At 41.7% G+C, this 16,184-nt stretch overlaps 1 protein-coding gene across 2 annotated transcripts in view; it reads right to left on the reverse strand.

Annotated features, from left to right (window-relative positions):
• Positions 1–12,289, reverse strand: part of ZBTB20 (zinc finger and BTB domain containing 20) — a 492,045-nt gene extending 479,756 nt beyond the window's left edge. The window contains exon 1 of one of the 2 annotated variants that reach the window (XM_054088544.1): positions 12,224–12,289. The gene's annotated coding sequence lies outside the window, so the exon portion shown is untranslated. Of the gene's footprint in view, positions 1–3,573; positions 3,671–12,223 lie in introns of those variants that run through there. The other variant, XM_054088531.1, reaches the window with a different exon arrangement.
• Positions 12,290–16,184: the final 3,895 nt, after the last annotated feature.

Genomic DNA, 16,184 nt, shown 5'->3' on the forward strand with positions numbered 1-16,184 from the left:
TCATTTTATGAGTCCAATCTAAATTGTAGAGATAATCAATATGAGAATAGCAGTGCCCACAATGAAACCTGTATTAATTATGAAGAGAGTTTATGAAAGAAATTAATCATTATTATGGAGTTCGCTGTAGGAATTTAATAGCATGAGCCAATTCTACATGACTCTTATGATGCTTGAGGTCAAATATGCTGAGTTTGAAATAAACTTTAATCTACTCTGAACTAACTTTGTATAAAAAAAGAAAGCTTCTCATAAGTTCCACAGTACTGCCCAAAATAACAAATCTACTCTACCCCATAAGTGCGTGTGGTCTGATATGCCATCCTGAAAATAGATTCTAATGTCTCTCTTCCCTCTCCCTTCTTTTGCTTTATGTTTAAATTGGTGCTATAGGAAAATTATATACACTGATTATAAGAGAATATTTGATATCGGAGATAACCAATATATTTTTAAGCTTACTTTGTAGTTTTTCTTCCTTAAGTAACCACCCTTCCAAAACAAACACAGCAATGTTTATGGAAATAAAGAAACAACTCATAACAATTTTAGGTACCATACCGCAGTCATATAAATACCATTTTCTAATAAAACAAACTGGGAGAAACCCTAATAGAACTTAACCCATAGTAACCAAAACAAAAACTCAAGCGACTTTCTGTTCCAAAATCAGACCTGTTCTTGAGAACTAATGATTCATATCCATTGGTCAACTTCAGGATTAATCTGTTAATCCTTTTTGTAAGATTATAAATTCTCTGGGGAGAGGCTATGACTGGAAGTGTTGAAAATGCTCAAAGTTGGCTTAATTCCATTTCCAGTCAAGTCAGGTCCCGCTTATCTTCAAAGGGAGAAGAGCTAGAACGATGCTGAGAGCTTTTGAAAAGCCTGTCCCTTGTATTTATTTGCTTTTGGGAAGCACTTTTTAAAACAAATAAAAGCAGCAAGATATAAGTAATGAGCCCATCATACCTCTGCGGTCCACACATAGCACAGACTCCATGGGTCAGAAGTGGATAGAGAATTCTTGGGGGGTGGGGGGCTCTTGTTTGGGGTACTTCTAAGTATGTGTATGTGCATAAGGGGAAAGAAGGTAAGCCACTGGGACACAGCCAGGTCAAAAAGGTAGGCTACTCCTACAGTGCATGGAGACGTGCAGCAGAAATAGTATCTTCTTGCTTTTGCGAAATACAGGATTAGCCATCTTGGAGACTTCTAATAATGTATTACAATAGCTTACAATATTGTCAGTAACAATTAGTTGTGCAAAAGGAGGAATGAACCCTTAAAATTTTACAAGAACAAACAGTCTCCAATTAAAATAGTCTAAAAGAGCTCAGTGTGAATATTTCTCTGAGCTTCCTTTGTTGATGCTGTAGGATTTCTTTGTAGTTGTACAATTCTGCAAGCTAAAATTCTCTTGGCAACTACAGACTTCCTTACTTCTGATCTCATCACACACAGATGGCTCAGGCTTGTAAAACATTATTAGGGGACGTGTTGGAGTGGCCTGAACATGGGTCACTCCAGCAGCGTAATCTGACTCTAACAATTTCTCTGGACTTGCATAACCTTGAGTTCTGCTGTTGTTTCCCAAACTGCAAAATGGGAGGAAAGCCTACCTCCTCATGAAGCAATGAGAACATGAGTTAATATGCATACAACTCTACGAAAAAGGATGAGTGTTACTGCTATTTGGGCAGAGTAATATAGGGTCATGTGCGCTTCAGTTTTATTCTCTTCTCTGAAACAAATACAGACACAGTGCCTGCAGAAAAGCAGGAGGTGAACTTCTGCTTGTTTTTTTTTTTAAACAATTTGTAGCTTTTGAATGTAAAGTCTGTTTAGAAGAGATCTGAATAGTTTAATAATTAAACCAAAAATCTTCAGTTCTAAAAGTATTAACATTTACCAGAGTAGATGTTTTTCAGTGGTGTCATAAATTCACAGTATTTACCCACCAGTCCTGGTTTTCATAACAAGACTGTGGTTTTTATTTTGATCACTGGTTAAATTATTGCTGCAGCACATCATTTTGCTTTGCTTTTGGAAGTTCTGAGGAAAAGTAATTCTTTACAGACAATGTTCAGATGGTATTTTCAATTAAAAACACTTAAAGCAGAAAGGAACGGTTGTCTGGTGGGGGCTGAAGATCAGAGTTCAATGCTTGGCTGTACAATAGACTCCCTGGGGAAATTTTCAAAGGCACAAATGGCAGGTTGGCACATCACTCCCATGCTTGCTTTAGTGGGAGTTAGTTGCCTCTGAAAACCTCTTTCCTTTCCCTGGATTATCCTAATGAAGTCACTAAATATTTCTCTGCCTTGGACTGCAACCACTACCGTGGAAAACCTAATATTTTGTGTCCCTCGCTTATAAACTGACTTGCCTGTTTGACTATAAGCTTCCTGAGACAGAACCTCTGTTTTACAGTATGTAAAACACCCCACACCAGTGGATGGGGCACTGGTCTCATCTGGGACCCCCCAGATTCTGTTAGAACACATACATGCAAATAATGCTATTACTAATTGGGAACCTGGAGAGTATTAATTTAAACTGTTTTCCCAAAGCCCAGGTTACCGTGCTTTCCAGGAGCAGTACTGCATTTGTAAAAAGCACCACAAGAGAATGGCATCTACAGAACAGGTGCAAGACAACAAGATGGGGTAAATGTCTCCTGCATAGCACCAAGCAGATGACCGATTCATTGAAAAGGGGGGTTACTAGCCCTCTTCATCTCAATTTCTGATTTCTGGTACTCTTACTTCGGGCCAGCTTGTTCCATTTAAGCCTACATTCTTTGACTGAAATGTTACATTTCACGGGAACAAAAAGCAAAGCTTAAACAAATGTAGTCCATGAGGCCTTTCAGAAAACAAATCATGAACCCGAGTATGAATTTGCAGCACGAGAGTACAAGCACTCAGTCACTGTGGTAAATAAGCCGGTTCTGTCTTATTTAACTTGCAAGTCAGGATTAGGCCAAACAATTTTTTTCTTCAAACCACAAATGTAAAATTCTCAAAAATGTGATGTGTGGAACCACTTAAAGGGCAAGAATGACAAAACAATGAATAAATGGGCATGACAAGTAAATTCAAGGAAATAGTGATCTGTATTTGTTTATTCAAAAGTGGAGTGCCCCACAGAATTATTCAACTAAAATTGATAATTGTTTTTTCTACACTACTGAACTTAAATGTGGCGTGACCACAAGTAAAGATAAAACCCCATTCATATTCCACATGCAATAGTTACCTACTACCCTACCAGGAATTACTAAGTTTGCCAAATGAGATTCAGATAGTGCTTGTTATATCCCAGAATACCACCAAAGAGCAATGGCGTCCTTTAGATACCCAGTAGTAATTAAACAAGGCTTTTTACTTTTGTACTATTACATAAATTATTCTCTAAGCCATCCATCTTTCTCAACAATCTCTTTATGGCCATAACCAAGATCCTAAGTTTTGTGGGCAAAGTTTCTTCCTCAAGTTAACTCAGCAAAAGCCAGCAGCATTACATTAGAAATTATTTCTCATATAATATATTCTTAAGACTAATGCATACCTTTATAAGCCAGGCACATCCTCTTGCTTCTTTCTGCATCATCCAGTTTCTTTCATCTATGCAACCAGCCCAGTATGCAATACAAGACACAATTCCTACAGTAGATGTAAATAATTCAAAAAAGTTTGTAACTCCTCAGGGAGATTTAGTCACAGATCACCTGTTCACAGAGTTTAAAGAGATGTCAGAAGAGTTCCAGGATTATTATAGACCAACAATGGGAAAGGTTATAACAAAATATCAGCATAGAACTAAAACTAGCTTTGATTTTGGATAAATTAACAAACTTCAAAGGGATTGGTCTAAATCTGCAAGTGAAGGAATGTTGTTTGATTGCATCATGTACTGGGACGCTACTGCAGTCAGATCCAGAAAAAAATACACATCGCAGTCTGACATGGCTCTGCTCTTAGATAAGTAAACTGTATGATTGCCAAATGAAGAGGTCAAAAAAAAAAGATCCCAACAAAAACAAAAGAGCTGATAAAGCAAATTACACCAAGAGAATCTGCAGTGCAACAGAAACAAAAGAAACCCAAACAAACCCCATTCCTGTTACTGATGGGATGCCCTTGTGTCTCACACCGTATCTTTGCAAATGGATTCTGCAGAGAGTGAGAAAGACACAAGCACACGGTTCTGCAGTAACAGCAGCCCATGCAGAATATCACCACTTGCCACCTGAGAAACAAACTGCTGGCCACACGTCCCCATTTCTGTTTGACTGATCTACTAAATCAGTCACAACTTAAGATAGATTCACAATCATGGGTGACAAATCCCCAAACTTTTCTTTTTGAAACAATCCTTGCATTTTCCTCCCAAAGGCGAAGTATGCTAAGGACATTCTTTGTGTGTCGGGAGGCCAACAGACTGTCACTTTCTTTACACAGTGTACCACATATATCTAGGACACAGAAATGATTATTTAAAACTCTAAAGGAGACATTTATACCCAGCACATTTCCAAAATAAGGATGGCAAGTTGCTGAAATAACTTATTTAAAACTTTTTCTCAAGTACAGAGTGATAGAATTAGAGTAAAATCATCTAGAAGGGGTTGGAAACACTTTCTCATGAAGTCTTAAACATCACTTCTAGTGACATTAACTTGAGCTACGCGTCCCACCGGAGAGCAAGTGTCAGCAAAGTAAATGCATTAGTTAAAGCTTAATAGTAGTTTGGTGTTCAATATCCTGAAATATTTAACATGTTTTTTCCCAAAGTAAACTGTTATTCAGTTTTAATGAAGACATTAACCTGCTTGATTTGTAAGCTCCCATGGGTAGTCAGTCTAAAACACTGTCACAAGAGGTAGGCAGAAGTAACAAGCACTGTGACAGGAAATCAAGCACATTTTAAATGTTAAAAAAGCAGCCAGAAAATGAGTCTCAATATGCTCTTGTTTTCTTTTAGTTTTGTTTATTTTTTTGGTAAGATGATTTCTGCCCTTTAAAAGATGCCAATTAAGGCTGGTTATAACGTAGTCTGCACGTAACTGTGGGTATTGAAATCTACGTGAGTTTTCACCAAGTAATTTATAAACAAGAAGTGGTAGAATACAGACTCAAAAAAAAAGTTTTGGTCATATTCTGAACCTCAAGACACTTTTCAGTTTCCAGCATTGTAGGATGACAGCTTTAAACCGGAATCCACTGTTACACTTTTAGTCACAGTTTGAATTTTCTGGACTGACTTTGGATACAGTCTACATTTCACGAGAACAGCCGGTTTTGTGAGCTTTCAGCTTGAAATGATAGTGATCTAACAAGATGAGCAAAAATGGTGAGACCCCAAGCAATTAAGGTGGGTGTGTACTCTTCCTGAAATGCATATTGGTGGTTAGAAAAGGGAGACAAGCTGGCTGCTTTGTTTCACAGTAGCTGAGTTTAGTTCATGCTGTCAAGCGTGGATTCTGACACTTAACAGTATTAATATTGCTATTTCTATTGATATAATTAGCACTTCCATAAATAATAGCTAAAGCTGCCATAGCTAAGTATATTACTGTAATCAGCACCATCAGGTCCTTCTTCTTTACACACCCTCCTGGAAATACAAACTGATTGATCTCAACAAGAAGACAGACACCGAGCAACACTGTTGATTCTAGCAGACCAGCTAAAAGCAGCTACCACCACGTAGAAGACTCTCCTAAACAACTAGTTTGTATGTGTGAGACTAAAGTTTCTCATCAGTCTTGCACCTGCCAATGTTTGAATGCTATAAATAGGGACTCTTCTTTTCAGCCACACGATAAAAAAACCTCGCACTGAGTTCAGTGGATGTTATTCATACATTACAATGGGGGAGAAGTCCTACAAATACTTCGGAGAGAAACTGGACCGAATGTTTAAATTCCATCTAAATTGCAGAAAGATTTTATTTATTTACTTTGCAGCTATGAAACAGGAAGTTGCTTAACAAAACAGATATTGCTTCTTCTAGAGAAGAATAGCAGCACCTGCTATTTCCATCCCTAATTTCATTGTTACACTGAAAAGTAATGAAGAATAACAACTTCTATAGCGGGGTGAACACCAAACTTCAGGCACTCGCAATCTGTTCCAAAGAACTTTGCTCTAGTTTCATTCTGCCTAAAAGCTGTAACTTCTATGTCAGTTCTGAAGGTGTTCAGTATCTAACTTCAGGTCATTATCCTTTTAATGACAGCAACTTATAACTACCATGGGTGGGAAAGGAAAATATACAGAATATAGTCCTGGTGGTAGAAGTAAAGTCTCAGGGTCTCAAAAGATGCATGCTAAAAACATAAGCAGTTAAAAACTGCTACCAGTTTCTGAAACAGTGGTTATTTTCTGCTTCCTTCATCTTCCATAAAGTGATGTGGGTAAACACCACACAAAGATTTTCTTAAGGCCAATATTTACAGTGTCTGGAAATAGAAAGTGTTACGTATAAGAAAAGCAGACTAGATTTCTGACCATAGTTTGTCACGGAAGTTATTTAAAAGCTTTAAGTAAGCTTTAGTCAAATGGATATCCTAAAGCTTGTATGGAGCATTAAGCCATTTGTACGCATAATTAGTAGCAGGTGTAAGATATGCACGTTTTTGTATCCTTTAAGTTCTTCCAGAAACACTACTTGCTAGCTGTAGTACTTGAAAACTTAAAATGGTAAAAAGGATAGTACAATTCCAAAGAAGCTTTGAACTCCTGTTCTACTAATACAGCTCACTCTGTATGAGGCCAAAGAACTCATGCATTACTATGTCTTTCAGTCGTATCAATGCCAAAATCACTCCTGTATAATTCCACTGATGTCACTTCAGTTATTCCAAAGAGGAAATTCATGTCTAAGACACATTGTTTTCTGATGCAAACCCAGAATAACCACATCAAAGTTTATAAAGCTACTGACAGTGGCATTTATTGTCAAACCAAACAGCCAATGGAATAATTGGCACCTACCATTTGAAATTATTATTTGACATATTATATATAACCATAACTGCAGCATTTTGAAATGCTCCGTGTACATACTTTTGCAAATATTTGTGATGACAGCACATGGCATTATTACCATGGTACAGGTATGAAACAAAGACTGAGCAATTTTCCTTAATGTAAATTATGTTCTTTGTGGCAGAGCAGAGAGCTTCACAAATCTCAAGTCTTAAGTCAGGAACCAAAACTAGTAAGCAAGTACTCAGTCTTCTGTATGCTTTCATGAAAATATAAAAAGCAATAACTGGATTGGACCCCATATTTGATGAATAAAATGAGGAAAGCTGAAGGAAATAATTATTTTCTTTGAGTAAGAGTAAGTAGTAATTAGACTTGGAACTTTACTTGGTATCATGAGAAAAATTGATTATGAAGTGTTGTATTTCGGTATTCCTTGAGGAACCTTTCATGAATACCTGGGAAAATCAGAGTAAAATCTGAGACTACTAATATTGGCAAGCACAAAATAATCTACACCTGGAATCTTTTTTTTTGTTCTGCTCACCCTGCTCAGCCCACAAAGCAATAGAGAACTTCCAAAATCACCTCTGGTTGTGAAAACTTGTCAATGGCAACTACTTTCTTTTGCCTTGAAATGCCCAGTGATTCATCTCCTTGTATACTGCTCATGAAAATTAAGAACGGAATTCTGTTTTGCTTGAGTTGTTCCAATACCTAAGATCAAGGGTGAGCATGCCTATGGAAGGATAAACAAATAAAGCTGACTACAAGGGTGAGCATGCCTATGGAAGGATAAACAAATAATGTGAGACACTATCTTGTTTTTGTTTTGTTTTTCAATACCATAATGATTTGTGCGCACTTTCTACAATAGTTGGCCTCTTCAGAGAGCTTAAATTGCTGGTAAGATTTCTATGTATGCAATTACAGATGAATTCTGCTTACTTAACATTAATTTGGTACTTTGAACAAATTAAAAAGAATTATTTTTCCCCATAGCACCTTCTGCATTAGTATCTGCAGTCACTCTGGAATCTTAATGAGCTAAACTTGGTAAGTTCTGTCCATACTTGGCTAGAGGACAGCCTTTTTCTTCATGATACACATGCAATCATTTGGGAACAGTTTGCCAGTCTAAAATCCCACCTCGCTTGAAGGGATTTACAGCCTCACATGACAAACTATACTGTACAATACAGAGGCTTTGTGCAAAAATAAGCAAAAAGAACACATCTATTTTCTAATACCAGGATAGAAGTAGTAAGTCTTGAGGGCCACCTGGAATTTGACCAAGGTTACCCAGCAAGGATCAAATCCTATTTGTCTTCAGCAAGCAGTCCTGCTGAAATCAAATAAGCCTGCAGCACAGATCAGTGTACTAGGGCTATGGTTTAACCTTTGAGGCATGCTATAAAATCGTACGATAAAATAGGTGCTATGGATTAATTTCTAATTCCAAATTACAACTTCTCATTGAAGAGCTGAAAACCCAATTCTCTACACAGATTTAAATAACAGGGACAAAACCATGCTGAGATCTTTTTAAGACTTCTACTTTTCAAATTTCAAACAAAGTATTTTCCAGGATACCCAATTAGTGCAGTGACAATTAAACCACACGGAGGTAACAGAACAAATCATACACTATGACACAGCATCTTCTTTTTTTTTTTTAAAAAAAAAAATCTGTCTGTGTATCTAGTCACTCATTTACCCAATAAATTAATTCCACAAGTGGCTCTCCGAGTTATCGGTCTTGAATTATCAAGTTTCTGCTGTCTTTCCAAAACAATGCCAGGTATGCATGTGCGTAGGAGGGATGGGACAATGAAGCCAATAGGTGCAGCTGTGGCCTGGGAGGCAGAAAGTCTGTTCAAACTCTGTCACTGCCTGCTCTTTGACATTGGGAAGTCATTTCAGTGTTGTTTAATTCAGGATCTTTCTAGCATATAACAATTTAGCAATGAAGTCACTCCCCAAACATTTGAAAGGCAAAGACAAGCCCTTATTAACTTTATGAAATCTTTTCCCCTCAAAATCAGAAACATGGGGGGGGGGGGGGCTGTGTGCCCGCTGCTCTGTTTGTGTTTCTTGCCTTTGTATCTTCCCATGCGTAAACAAGAAGAAAATTAATCCTTCACAAGGCATCTTTATTAATGTACAGGTCAAAGACAACCTCTGTAAATTCAGACTATTGAATGAACTAACTGGTATGTTGTACATCTGGCATCGCTGCAGCACGGGATCTGAACTGCTCTCCTCTTTAGTCTGAATGCTAGCGATCCTGGTTTTAACGCAGGGAGCTTAGGATTCCATTCCTAACATTACAACGTAGTAACAGCAACCATGAAATCCTTGGCCAGAAGGATTTTTTTTTTTTTTTTTTTTTTGTGCTAACACAACAAACAAGCTACTTTTTAAGACCTCTAAATCATTTCATTTTGGCATACACAAGGCACGTATATCTTTAACAACTGACTAGTCACAGATTCTACATGCTATCAGAAAGTTTTCTTCTGATAGAAATGAGGATTTTTTAAAACACCTACAGATTAAATGATGAGATTTAAAATAATGCTGAAATCTTCTGTAACGTTCTTCCTGCATTACAAATGGACTATTAAATCAGTGAAGTGCCAATCAAATGCTTTTGTACTTTGAAAGAAAGGTTTAAATAACAAAAGCAGTTTTTCAGGCCTCTCTCTCCCCCAGTAGTCAGTGTCACCTATGCACTAATTACAACATATTTACTCTCTTTTCTAGTAAGATCACAATTGAATAGATTTTTCAGAACGTGATTTTTAAGAAAAGTTGCAATCACAGCCTCGTGGATTCTGGCTTTTAATAACCCAGCTTGTCTAAGAAAAATACAATGTTGTGCAGTAAACTTCAAGATATATGACAAGATTGAATAATAACAGCTCTGGATTCAGTCTCCACCTTTAAAAATCAACTCACTGCGTGACCTCAGGTGAACCATTAATTAACCAGAGCCAAATCCTCTGCAGAGTGAACACAATGGAACTAGCCAGTTTGTACGAGCCAAAGATCTGTCTCCAAGTTTCCAGAAGTTCTGATTCAGGCTAGCCAAATATTGGAATTTTCTTCCTATGAAAAAATGTCCAGTTGTGTTTCAGGATAAGAAGTAACACTCTCATATCCTTTGTGGAATAAAAATTCCAAGTGATTCCCTTAATGAGAGAGAAAGGGGTGGGGGAGAAGTGGAAATCTCTCAGGGGAAGTTTTTGTTAACCTTGCTTTCTCCCTGTAAGCAGCAAATGCAATTGACAGAAATCTTCAAGGCAGGTAGCCATCAGCCATCACTTTAATTTTCTGGTTAGAAAAATCTAACTTTTTTTTTTTCCAGCAAAAGTGGAACCTCCCTGCAGAAAAGTGCAACTTTTCAAATACCACGTTTTCCGCTGGAGTAGGAAGGATCCTCCTAATCAGCTCTAATAATTTGAACTCGTAGCATCTACTGAAGATAGCCTACCTGCTAAAAGAGGTCTTGCCTCTGAGGTTGTTGGTTGTTTCTTTTTTGTGTAAGAGAACGGTGACACTACTTTCCTATCATATGTTTATTTTTCAGTAACTCCTTCTTGCAAAGTACCCCAAGATTCACAGACTCTGCATTTCTACAATATTAGCCTCACAATTTAAAGACAGAATCATAGAATCATAGACTACTTAGGGTTGGAAGGGACCTTAAGTATCATCTAGTTCCAACCCCCCGTCTTTTTATATAAGCTGTCTTTTCTATACAAGAGTACACCACAGGCATTCAGAAGGACACCGGGGTGTTGAGATTTCAGGACTGCTACACAGTTTTTATAGGTACTTTTCATAGACACTTTTTTTTATAAATACCTTTTTTTTTCAATAGATACGTTTTTATAGGTATCTTTTTTAATGAATACTTTTTAATAGATACTTTTTTTAATGAATACCTTTTTAATAGATACTTTTTTTAATAGATATGTTTTCCTCTTAAATAGTTACTTTGATGCAAGAACCTTGCTTGAGGTTTCTGGTGCTTTAGTTCGTTTCACTTGACCGTGACTCACTTTCTTACAATCTCTCAGCAAAGAGGACTACAAGACTGACAAGAGAGCATTTACCCTGAAAAATAAAGTCTTACTAAGCTACAAAAGGAAGCCAAGTCTGGATAACGCAGCATTGGGCAGCCCGATTTCTAGGTTTCTCGCTGCCACAACTAGAAAAACTCAATTTACCCCAGCGCTCCGATTTATAAAAGCGAAAACACTCCCTGCTGACAGGGCTAAAGAAGCCTGGGTAGGAGACCCTGCCATCTTGGCATAAGCAGGCGCCTGGCACTGGAAGGACAGGCGCCCGGGGGCTTTTGGAGCCACCGGCGATGCTCCCCGATCGCTCAGGTGCGAACGCGCCGCCAGCCCCGGCCGGGTTCAGCGCGCCTGTTCGCTCCCCCGGGAGCCCGAAGGGATGGCATTAAAAAAGAGAAAAAAAACCCAAACAAAACAAAAAAAAAAAAAAAAACCAACAAAAAGCAAGCAGCTGAGCTCATCGGTGTCGGGAGGACGAGCAACTCCTCCTAAGCCTCAGCTTTTCCCCGCCGCCCAAAACCCCTCTCCCCAGCGCTCCCAAGGGCATCTTCGCACCCCCGACCCCATCATCCCATCGTCCCCATCCCAGTCTCCATTCCCGTCTCTGCCCTCCCGCCGTGCACAAAAGGGCGCTGCCAACTTTTCCCAGCGGGAGGAGGAGGAGGAGGAAGAGGAGGAGGAAGGGATGGAATGTGTTGATGCCAACTCTCCCCTCCAGCCTCAAGGCACTGGCACAGCGGAAAACCCTGCCACGCTCGGAAACTTTGATCGGGATAGGAAGGGAAAAACAAGCTCCTTAGCGAAGCCGCGGAGGGCAGCAGTCGATACAGGCTCTCTCTCCCTCCTCCCTTCCTTCCTTCCCTCCCTCTCTCTCCGGCCGCCCGGATCCCTGGCCACCCGCCCAGCGTCCCCGGGGTGGGCGGGCGCTAGGACCCAGCGGCTCCCGCGGGCGCTTGAAACTCAGCGCCTCAGGGCGGGCGGGCGCTGGGACCCAAGCAAAGCAGCTCCCGCGGGCACCCCCCCCATTCGCCAGCCCGCCTGTCTCACTACGCGGACCCGGCCCGGCTCCGCCCCCTTTCTGGGTGGAGCCCAGCGGAGGCCCCGCCCCTTACCCCCCCGCTGACCCCGGAAGCGCGGTACCTCTCTCATCTTCTCCCTTTTCCCCCTTTCGCGCCGCGGCGCCGGCGCTTTCACAGGCGGCAGCCGCCGCCGCGCCGGCCCCTTTCATTGGCCTCCGCCCCGCAGCGCCGCGCCCATTGGCTGCCAGCCCCGCCGCTCCCGCGCGAGCCCCGCCCCTCGCCCCGCCGCGCTGATTGGCGATTGGCGGAGCCGGCCCGCTACGCGCTCTTCCTATTGGGCGGCGCGAGCGCCGCTCAAACAGGCACCGCCTGCCATTGGCCGGCCGGGAGCTCTGAGTGATTCGGAGCAGGCGTCGCTGCCGGGCAGGCGGTTGCCCATTGGCCGCCTCCAGCACCTCCTCCCCACCGAGGCAGCGCGTTATAGGATGCGGTTCCCTCCACCAACCTTCCCCCCCCAAGCCTTTTCCATTTCCCCTCCCGCTTTATTTATTTATTTCCCACCATAAACTTAAATGACCCCAGCGCGGGAGGGAGGGGGAGTGCGGAGGGAAGGGCAAGACGGAGCCGACCAATGGGCGAGAAGAGGGGGGGTTAAGGGACGGAGCCAAGCGAACGTGCGGGCTAATGGGAGCGCGGCAGCCTTCCCCCCTAACTCCTCAGCTGGGTGCCGGGTACCCGCCTGCCCGCGAAGGGGGCGGGGGGGGACGTGGAGGGCGGGTTGGGCGCCGCTAGCTTGCTCTCTTTCGCTCGGTGGCGCCGTCCTGGCCCCTGGGTCGGTCCCGGGCGTGGGAGGAAAAGGACGCGTAAGCGTTTCCTTCCTCAGGACGGGGAGAGCGAGGGTGGTTGCGAGGTGAAGCTCATCCCCCGCGCCCCCCCCCCTCGCCTCGCCCTGTGGCGTCTCCTCAGCCTCGCGAGCCCGAGGGCGGCTCTTGTATTCACCTCGAAGCGTATATCCCTCACTACAAGAAGGACATTGAGGGGCTGGAGCGTGTCTAGAGAAGGGTAATGAAGCTGGTGAAGGGGCTGGAGAACAAGTCTTACAAGTAGCAGCTGAGGGAGCTGGGGTTGTTAGAGGTGGGTGTTGGTCTCTTCTCCCAAGTAAGAAGTGATAGATGAGAGGGAATGGCCTCAAGCTGCACCAGTGGAGGTTCAGGTTAGATATCAGGACAAATTTCTTCACTGCAAGGGTTCTCAAGCACAGTCACCGTCCCTGGAGGAATTCAAGAGACAGGTGGATGAAGTGTTTAGGGATGTGGTTTAGTAGGAGACAGATACAATTTGGCTTGATCATCTTGATATAGGGATTTAACATGGAGGGACCACTTAGAGATATAATAGTTGCATTAGTTTTGTTTAAGTATTGCATGATTACCTGGACACTATATACTCAGCGTGTGTGCCAAATGTATCCTGTTATTCTATACACTGAAGGCCAAATGTATCCTGTTATTCTATACACTGAAGGCCAAATGTATCCTGTTATTTTATACACTGAAGGCCAAATGTAGAAATTGTGTGTATTTGGCCTTGTCCTTTGTTCTGTGCTAATTTCCTGTTATCCCTGAACCATGCATACTCAGCAAACGGACTGTGGTCAGTTAATACCATAAAAGGGAAATACATAGGATTGTGAGCTAAGGAGCTGACTGCGCAGATGCAAAAGCTAGAGGTTCAAGGAAAGGACAAGTGAGGAAGACTATGCTCGACCACCAGAAGACCCCTGAAGACCACCAAGGGATAGGACTGCGGCTGCGCAAGGACATTTAAATATGTAAATTGATTTCCTGGAAAAAATCATGAATATGTGGATGAGTTCTGGGAAAAGTAATGAATATGTATACTTGAGCTAGATAAAAGCAGGCAGTATTTGTGATACGGTGCACATGTTCGGAGGAGTGATCCCCCATGTGCCCGGCGCTGCAATAAAGAATACCTGCTGCTAGATCGTGTCTGTCTTTGACTCAATCTCAACTGTCTTTTCCGACCTGGTGATTCTATGATTTCCACCTCTCGCCTCCACCATGGTGGGGTTTTCTGGCTTGCCCGGGCTTAGTTACACCACATACTCTTTGTGAGGTGAATCTTGGCTTTTGAGCCCAGGAAGTGATGTGAAGTCACTTTCTCAAGAGTGCTCTGATCTCTGCCCTGGGCTCTTCACCTCAGTGCTGGGCTTTAGGGAGCCCCTGTCCTAGGACTCAGGCAGTCTGGCAGAAGACATGTTTGGCCTTGTGGTAAAGGAATCATTTGTACGTGTTGGGTTCACAACTGGGTCCAAAGCAATCTGACAATTAGCACCATTGCCACAAACACAGAGGTGATTCTCTGAAAGTCCCAAGGTTGGTTGGGACTGCATCACTGTATCAGTCTCTACCCCTTCCCATCAAAGAAAGACCAAGATCTTCCTTAGTTTTCTTACCATGTATATATTTATAAAGTTCTTGTCATCCTTAACACCTCTTTGGCTTTTTATCTTTTCTTTTATCAATGTTTCTGGTTGTAATTCTACATATTTGCGCTGTTCTTTCAGAACTCTTTATCTGACCTTCCTCCCACTTTCTGTCTGCTTCCTTTTTTTTTTTTGGGTCAAGTAAAACTCACACATTATCCCAATTCAGCTCTTACTCTACTTCCTTTTCCTTCCTGTACACTAAGTTAGTTTAGATTTGATGGGTATTATTCCTTTGAAGAGCCCTGAGCTTCCTACCTCCTTTTCCTGTGACAGAGTATTCCTATGCAATCAAACATAACAGTTTTCCAATGTCTTTATCCGAACAGTCAATTATGTTCTAATTATTGTCCTTCCCTTTGCATGGATCATATGCTCTAAAGTTACCACCTTAACCCAAGTTGCTTCCCACATTCTTATCACAAGTAGTCTGTGTCTGTGTGCTTGAGCCATGTGGGGAAGAGCCTCCGATTGCAGTTGGTTCCTCCACCTTTTGTATCAAAGTCTGTCACCAGTGTTTTCCAGGGAAGCTGTCAGGTCCTTCCTGAACAGCTGAGTCTCCCATTGCCATCAGCTCACGCGTTTCTGCTAGCTGCTTGCAGAAAGATCCTCTGTCTCATGACATGGGTTTTGTAGCAGATCCTTACTGGGAGAGCTTCGTTTTCTTCTTTTGTCGTCCCCAGGGGCTTCTAGCAGCTCTCCTTCCCTTAGCAGCTTTTATTCCAGAACTGGTGTATAAGAAAGAAGACCACCCTCTTCCTCCCCTCATTACCTTCTCTGAAAAAGGGATTATCTTTGTATTTGTATTCCAGTCACGTGGGTTACCCCACTGCACATTTGTTGCCCCAATTAGAACATTTGCTTTATTTTTTTTGTCTATGTAGCCTTTTTTTGTGTTTTGGAGCCTTTTTTTTGGTTTTGGGGCTTTTGGGGGTTTTGTTTGTTTTAATATGATGTGAGTAATAAGTAAGCGAATGACGACTGGTAGTAACAGAAGGTAAGGACCCTCATTAGTCTCAGGTCAGTATAGTGAAGCGCCCAGATTTTAAGCACCGGTGTAATCTGACTGCACAGCTATTTAACGTAAGCGGATGCTGAGGTTCTTTGCTGAATCAAAGCTTTAATTTTCTTTTCATATTCTCGTGGCCTGTTCTGCATTTTGAAGCTAAGACAGTGTGTGAAGTAAAACACTCAAAAAAAAAAAAAATTTCTCTAGGGCATATTCTGTTTGATAACATCATACCTGGAACTTCATCTGGGCTGTCAAAACAATGGTGCATGACAGTAAAACTGAGCATGCTTCATATACATAAATCTTTCACAACCTGTAACTAAGTATTGAGTATGAGCTGAAGGCTCCTCTAGTTGAGTTGTTTTACAGAATGAGAAATTATGTGACCATTAGAGAGCAGATACCTCTCAGCAAGCAACTCCAGGTAACATCAGGCAGAGGTGGCAATAAATATATGATGAGTGATTAAAAGTGTTAAAAGGCATACTGCAGAAAGACAGGGGATTTTAAAGAGGTGCAGAGGAGGGGATTCCTCTCTTTGGACAGTATTTGTTGTCCACCACA

Source organism: Cuculus canorus, chromosome 1, assembly GCF_017976375.1.
Source record: "Cuculus canorus isolate bCucCan1 chromosome 1, bCucCan1.pri, whole genome shotgun sequence".
In the NCBI taxonomy this organism is placed as follows: domain Eukaryota; kingdom Metazoa; phylum Chordata; class Aves; order Cuculiformes; family Cuculidae; genus Cuculus; species Cuculus canorus.